Source organism: Tenrec ecaudatus, chromosome 12, assembly GCF_050624435.1.
Source record: "Tenrec ecaudatus isolate mTenEca1 chromosome 12, mTenEca1.hap1, whole genome shotgun sequence".
Lineage (NCBI taxonomy): Eukaryota > Metazoa > Chordata > Mammalia > Afrosoricida > Tenrecidae > Tenrec > Tenrec ecaudatus.
The window spans coordinates 68,822,661-68,829,653 of NC_134541.1; the positions used below are offsets into that span (position 1 = coordinate 68,822,661).

The window sequence follows — 6,993 nt, forward strand, 5'->3', positions numbered from 1 at the left end:
CAGCGTCAGGCCCTGGCGCGCGCCCGCCGCCCCTTCCCCGCGCCGCGGCCGCCCGGGCAACTTGTGGCCAAAGTTTGGCCCCAGCCTCAGGAGTGCGCGGGGCGGGCCGCGAAGTTGGCTGTGGCCCCCGCCGCGGCTCGGGCCGGCCCATGGCCCGCGCGCCCCCGCCGGAGCCCCTGGGCGGCCGGGCTCCTGCCCCCGGGGCCCCCGGGCCTCAACGCCAGTGCGCCTCCCCCGGCCCCGGGCCCGCGCACGCGTGGGAAAGTTGGCCTGGAACCGGCCCGACCAGTTCCGCCGGCGCGCACACCGGCCGCAGAAGTTAGTGCTGCAAAACTTTTTTGGGGGGTTCCGCGGGAGCCCCCGTGCGTCGGGACCGGATGCGCGCCGGCTAGCGACCCCTGCGCCGAGAGAGGTACCCCCAGAGCGACGCGCAGCGGGGGCGCCCCGGACCCGCGGCCCGGGGGCTATGGCCATGGTGGCCGGAGGCTGGGGCGGCCCCGGCGGCGGTGGAGACGCGAATGGCGTGGACAAGGTGGGTGGCTACCCGCGCGCCACCGAGGACTCGGCCTCGCCCCCGGGCGCCGCCAGCGACGCCGAGCAGGGCGACGAGGAGCGGCAGGGGCTGCAGGTGGACTGTGTGGTGTGCGGGGACAAGGCGAGCGCAAGCACTAGGGCGTCCTCACCTGCCAGGGCTGCAAGAGCTTCTTCAAGCGGAGCATACTCCTCAACCTCAGCTACACCTGCAGGTCCAACCGTGACTGCCACATTGACCAGCACCACCGGAACCAGTGTCAGTACTGTTGCCTCAAGAAGTGTTCCGGTCGGCATGCGCAAAGAGGCCGTGCAGCGGGGCCGCAGCCCCCACTCGCCGCCAGGTCCTGGCGCCGCGTCTCCGGCAGCCCCCCCGGGCTTGGCGCTGCTGGAGGCGGTGGGCGGAGACCTCTTCCATGGCCAGCCAGTGTGGGAGCTGATCGCACAGCTGCTGCGCGCCAAGCCCTACCTGGCGGTGGCCGGCCACTTTGGCACGGGCGCGGCGAGCGCCTTCGGCCCGGGCGGCGCGGGCGCGGTGCTGGGCATCGATAACGTGTGTGGAGCTGGCGGCGCGGCTGCTCTTCAGCACCGTGGAGTGGGCGCGCCACGCGCCCTTCTTCCCCGAGCTGCCCGTGGCCGACCAGGTGGCCCTGCTGCGGCTCAGCTGGAGCGAGCTGTTCCTGCTGAACGCGGCGGAGGCCGCCCTGACCCTGCACACTGCGCCTCTGCTGGCCGCAGCCGGGCTGCACACCGCTCCCATGGCCGCCGAGCGGGCGGTGGCCTTCATGGACCAGGTGCGCGCCTTCCAGGAGCAAGTGGACAAGCTGGGCCGCCTGCAGGTGGACTCGGCGGAGTATGGCTGCCTCAAGGCCATCGCGCTCTTTACTCTTGATGCCTGTGGCCTCTCAGACCCAGCACACGTGGAGAGGCTGCAGGAGAAGGCGCAGGTGGCCCTGACTGAGTACATGCTGACCCAGTACCCAGCCCAGCCCCAGTGCTTCGGCCGCCTGCTGCTGCGTCTGCCTGCCCTGCGCGCCGTCCCAGCCTCACTCATCTCTCAGCTGTTCTTCATGCGCCTGGTGGGCAAGACACCCGTTGAGACGCTGATCCGAGACATGCTGCTCTCGGGGAGTACTTTCAACTGGCCTTAGGGCTCCGGCCAGTGACCGACCTCCAGCGACACAGATGCTCGGGGTCCCCAGGCCAAGGATAGGGACAGCCTCCCCAAGTGGCTAACCAGAACCATGACTAGGGTGAAAGATCATTATGTAATATGCAGTAGCCCTTAGTGACCCTGGTTACAATTTGACTCGGAGGCTACTGGACTTCAGAGCCTTACAAGCCTGGAAGGTTTATTTCAGGCACAGCAAGCATATGCCTCGGCGGTGCTGACTTGCGTTCTGCACCTGGATAGGCACCTGAAGTCATTTGGAGAGGATGTCTATGTAAGTTGGTTTTACATAAATTTCTGTGCTGGATTCCTTGTGCTTGTGGATTTTCTTGTCCTTCTTGGTTTGCTGTTATTTTACTACTGAGTTGGCTTTTGTGGTTTTCTTCATTTTGATGAGGTTTCTTTCCTATTTCTTACGACATTCCCTTGATAGTTATTTTCTTATCTAGTGTAAGATGGTCATGTTTCTCTTGTGTACTGCTTGCCTTCCTCTCCATACAGTTTCTTTGCATGTACTTTTCTCCCCCTATTTGCTTCATGTTTGTCTCCATTGCAGATTGATATTTGTAGCTCTCTCTTTTCAGTCTTGTGTCATATTTGCAGAACTGCTTCACCTTGGTTACTGTCTGGTGGGGAATGCCTTGCTCATTGATCTCAGGTTTATGTTTGCTCTTCCTTGTGATTCTCCATCCATAGAATAGCCTTCGTATTTTTTTATAACTCATTCCGCTGCTTTGGATTTCTGGAATTCTCCTTGACTGAAAATGCCCTTATTTCTTCTTCATATTTTGCTGGATTTAAGATCCTTGCTTGGCAGTTATTTCTTTTAAAGTTTCATATATGTTGTCACGTTGCCTTATGCCTGCAGAGGTTTGTTGAAGGAAAACAAACAAACAGAAAACCACACTCAGCTTAATTGTTTGCTTTCCCTTTGCAGACCCCCTGCTGGGGCTGCTTCCATAAATGTGCTCCTTACAGTTCTGCTCACAGGCGTGCCCTCATGGCTCTCAGATTTTGCGTCCATGGCTTTATTCTGAGAAGTCCACTCTCCCATGCCATTTTCCCTGAGCCTTTGGATCCCTCTCCTAGGGAATGCTACTGTAGGTCTGATACGTCTGCTTGACTTACTGTAGATGGCCAACCAATGAATGACTACATCAACCCCGCAAGCTCCAATACTGGACAGAGAATCTGTGCTGAGTGGGCCATATCAATAAACTGAGACTTATCAGAGTTTATGTTCCTTGCACAATAATCGCACAACCTTTATAACGATCCTGACACATAGTCTGAAGGTTTCTGTCTGCACAAGTTAAGGAATTCTAGAATAATTTTGGGGGGTAGAGCATAGCTGTTCCTGGCCCAACACCTGGGCTTCACTTTGGGAACTTGCTATGAGTTAAGTCTAGGTAGAGGTCTGGAGGCCATAAACCGTGGGAGGTGTTTCCTGGGCCCATGCAGCGGTGTCTTGCTCCAGATACAGCCTAAGCACCATTATCGGCACACATCCCAAACTCAGTCATTTGGACGCATGGGGACCCTACAGGACAGAGTAGACCTGCTCCTGTGGGTTCTGAGACTGTAATTCTTCATGAGAGAAGAAAACCTGGTCTTTTCTTAGGGGAGCTGCCCTTGGTTTGACCTTTCTGCTCTTGTGTTTTGTAGCACAGAGGATGATCACTGTGCCATCAGGGCCAGGGATGAAAACACCTTCTTGGTTCGTAGTGATAGATTTCTCAAAACTTACCGAGAGATGTGGGGTATGTACAGTAGCTTTAGGGCTTGCATCAGACATCAGAACCAATTTAGACAACTCATCTTTTCTCATTCTGTTTCTTTAGAACCTCTCCTGGTCCCGTCAAGTCAACTCTGATGCGGAACAACCCTCTACAACAGGGTAAGCTTCCCCTCTGTGTTCCAGAGACGGTAATTCATTATTGCATTAAAATGTTTCTTCCTTTTGCTGTGGTGTAACACGTGGTTTTGAACTGTTGACCTTGACCTTAGCAGCCAATGCATAAGCGCTATGCCACCAGGGTTCTCTAGAGAAGCAAGACCAAGGATACTTGTATGATACATGTATGGACAAATAGTGATTTATATCCACAATTGCCTAAACAGCTATAGAAGCAGGTAAGTCCAGTTTGGTTCAAGTTCATCGGTCATATATAAGCGGGAGACTTCTCCTGTCTCATAGAGCTACGGGAACTGATGGACATGAAAGAGGAAGATGCAGGAAGAGGGTCTCGGGTGGGGAAGGCAGCGCTGCATGAATCTGAGTTGGGATGAATCAATACAAGTTGACATTCCACTGATGGTTAGTGTGATCAGTAGATGACCTAACAGGAAATTGACAAACCAGATGTAGAATCCAGAAGTGGACAAAGGGAAATGGGCAAGACAAAGCACGCTTCTGCACAGGATTCCTCTTATAATAGAGACGACAACCCAGAAGAGGGCTCATGGGACTTACACCTGATCGATAAGTTGGACTCTAACTCTATTTTCACACAAACAGGTCCAGCTGACAGAAATTCTAATGATCACAGATGAGAAAGAGAACGTTCAAATGTGGTGCACAAAAGGAAAATTAGGACCGCCTCATTCCTCATAAGACACGATGCTTTCTCATTGTCTTTTCCGATAAGAGCAGAACTTTGTGTATCAGCAATTGACGCCGTCTGGCACTTCTGAGTGATGTAACTCTCTCTCTATATGTATCTGATGAATCCACAACTGATGAAAGCGTAGATAGTTGATGGTCCTATGACATTCACATTCAACATCAGAAACCAGCAAGGCACTGTGATCTTGTAACTTGGTTTAGTAGGGAAGCACAAAGAGCTTATGTTTGGGTATAAGATCCCATTTGGAATCTTTACTAGCAAGTTAATTGGATTGACCTTATTACTCTGTGTGTAGATCTATTCACACAAACACTGCGAAAGCACCTTCTTTTGTTGACCCTCCGATTCTTCTTTCATTTGTTAAGCACAACTTAACTGCTCAAATGTTCCTGAAATTAGAATTTTATTGAAGAGTAGTATTTTTCGTTTTTCTCTCAGCTCTGCCAATAGTGGTGGGTGGGTCAACAAGAAGAAAGTCCATTCGTGCTACAACTCCAGAAATATCTGGTGATTAGAGCTAACTGCATACCTCTGAAATCAGAGGTAAATACTGGTTCTGAAACTTGAGGACATAAACAAGGCTCCTTCTACCACGAAAGAAAAGAACACACTGCCATCCCGGAAGAGATTGTGGAAATTGTAACGTTGTAGCAGAAGCTTACAATAATAAAATGAAACATGATAGTAAAACAAACTCCACTGGAAGGAAAAAAGCCAAAAGAAGATGAAAATTGATGAGATAAACCAAAATTATTAGAGGAACAATCTACTACGTCCATTTTATTTATTATTTTTAGTAGGTTCGTTTTCCTTCATTTCCTTGAATGAGAGTTTTAGACAGGAAAGTCACAGGCAATATAGTTCAATGCAAAGCAGAAGAATTGTAAGCAAAAACTTTAAATTAGTAGAGATGACCAACAATTCAGTTGTAGTAAGAAGCTATTACCATCCATCCCTAGGAGGTAATGACAATGCTATGTGGTGATGTTACTTAAGCCCAGGGGCTGGAAGCCCATATCCAGTGTTGAAATCATGGGGTCAGAACTGGAAGCATAGCGCTGTTTACCACTAGCAGTCTACACAAACGAACAAACAAACCAAAACATCCACAATGAAACTTGTTGAATTGAACTAGAACTCTAAGAGACTATATGAGAAAGACCAACAGTAAAAAAAACTTGATCAGAACAAACTGTGGGTAGCACCGTGAAGAACGGGAATTCCAGAACACTTCCCTGTGCTCGTGCACAACCTGTGCCTGGTTCAAGAGGAAGTCAGGAGAGAGAACAAGGGCACACTGTGTGCTTTAACATCATCAAAGGTTTGTGTCAGGCCTGCATCCTCTAACCCTACTTACTCAGTCTGTATGCTGAGCAAGCACTCAGAGAGGCTAGATTACCTGAATAAGCCTGCACATCAGGACTGGAGGAATCTTTATTAATACCCTGTGCTATGCAGGTGACAACCTTGTTTGGCGAAAGTGAGGGGGATTCAAACATTTGCTGATAAAGTTCAAGGGCAGAAGCCTTCAGCATGGGTTACAACTCAATGAAAGGAAAACGTAAATCTTCATAACTGGACCAATATGTAGCAGGGGATAAATGGAATAAAATGTGAAGTTGGTAAGGATTTCATCTTGCTTGGATCCATAATCAATACTCATGGAAGCAGCCGTCAAGTGACCAAGCTACACTTTGTTTTGGGTCAATCTCTACAACCCCTGTTTAAAGCATTGAGAAGCAAGGATTATACTCTGAGGACTAAGGTGGGCTTGACCTAAACCAAGGTCTTCCCAATGGTCTACTCTGCATGTGAAAATTGCACATTGAAAATGGAAGACCAAAGAAAATCCAACGCACTTGAACCGCGGTGTTGGAGAAGATTATTGAAAGTATATGGACTGCCAGAAGAACGAACAGACCAATCCTGGAAGAAGGACGGCCAGAATGCTCCTTAGAGGCAAGGATGGTGAGTCTTTGTCAAACCAAGGAAGGCCGTAGACGAGATTGCGAGATTGATTGACAGTGACTGTGTCACTGCGAACTCCACCCTACAAACAAGTGGGAGGATGGCACAGGAAGGACCAGGTGGTGTGTTTCCTTCTGGGGAGCTGGGAGTAGGAATGACTTGATGGCCCCTGACAGCAACATCAACTACAGAACAATCTCTCAAACAAGATATTGAAGAAAAGTATAGGTTCATTTATGTAACCTTCAAAATCGGACCAAAATTCAACATCAGAGAGGCATCCATCTACACTCAGTGATTATTAGAAATGGCAGGATAGTGCCTCACTCCAGTGGAGAGAGATGAGGTGAGTGGTTTCAGGAATATTTAAATAAGAACAAATTTTCAAAACAGTTCTTGTATATTTTGTTTCCCCTAAGCAAATAACACAAGACAATATTAATTTTATACCAATATGAAAAAATTAAAATACAAGCTCACAGCCTACATATGTAGAGAAATAATTGAAAACATTGACCAGCTTTAGAACAGGGGACTGGAAGTATGTGTGATTAAGAAGGAAAATGCTGATCTTTCTTTGAAGTTTTCTGTTGTCTATGACTTTATTAAATCTCTTCAAATTTCTTTGGAAAAAATGAACAAGTCCAAATAGTTTATAAATAATTCTTCACTGTAGATCTTGAGTCACTGCTACAG

At 49.3% G+C, this 6,993-nt stretch overlaps 1 pseudogene; it reads left to right on the top strand.

The window, feature by feature from the left end:
* Positions 1–466: 466 nt before the first annotated feature.
* LOC142422559 (nuclear receptor subfamily 2 group F member 6 pseudogene) lies at positions 467–1,697 on the top strand (annotated as a pseudogene).
* Positions 1,698–6,993: the final 5,296 nt, after the last annotated feature.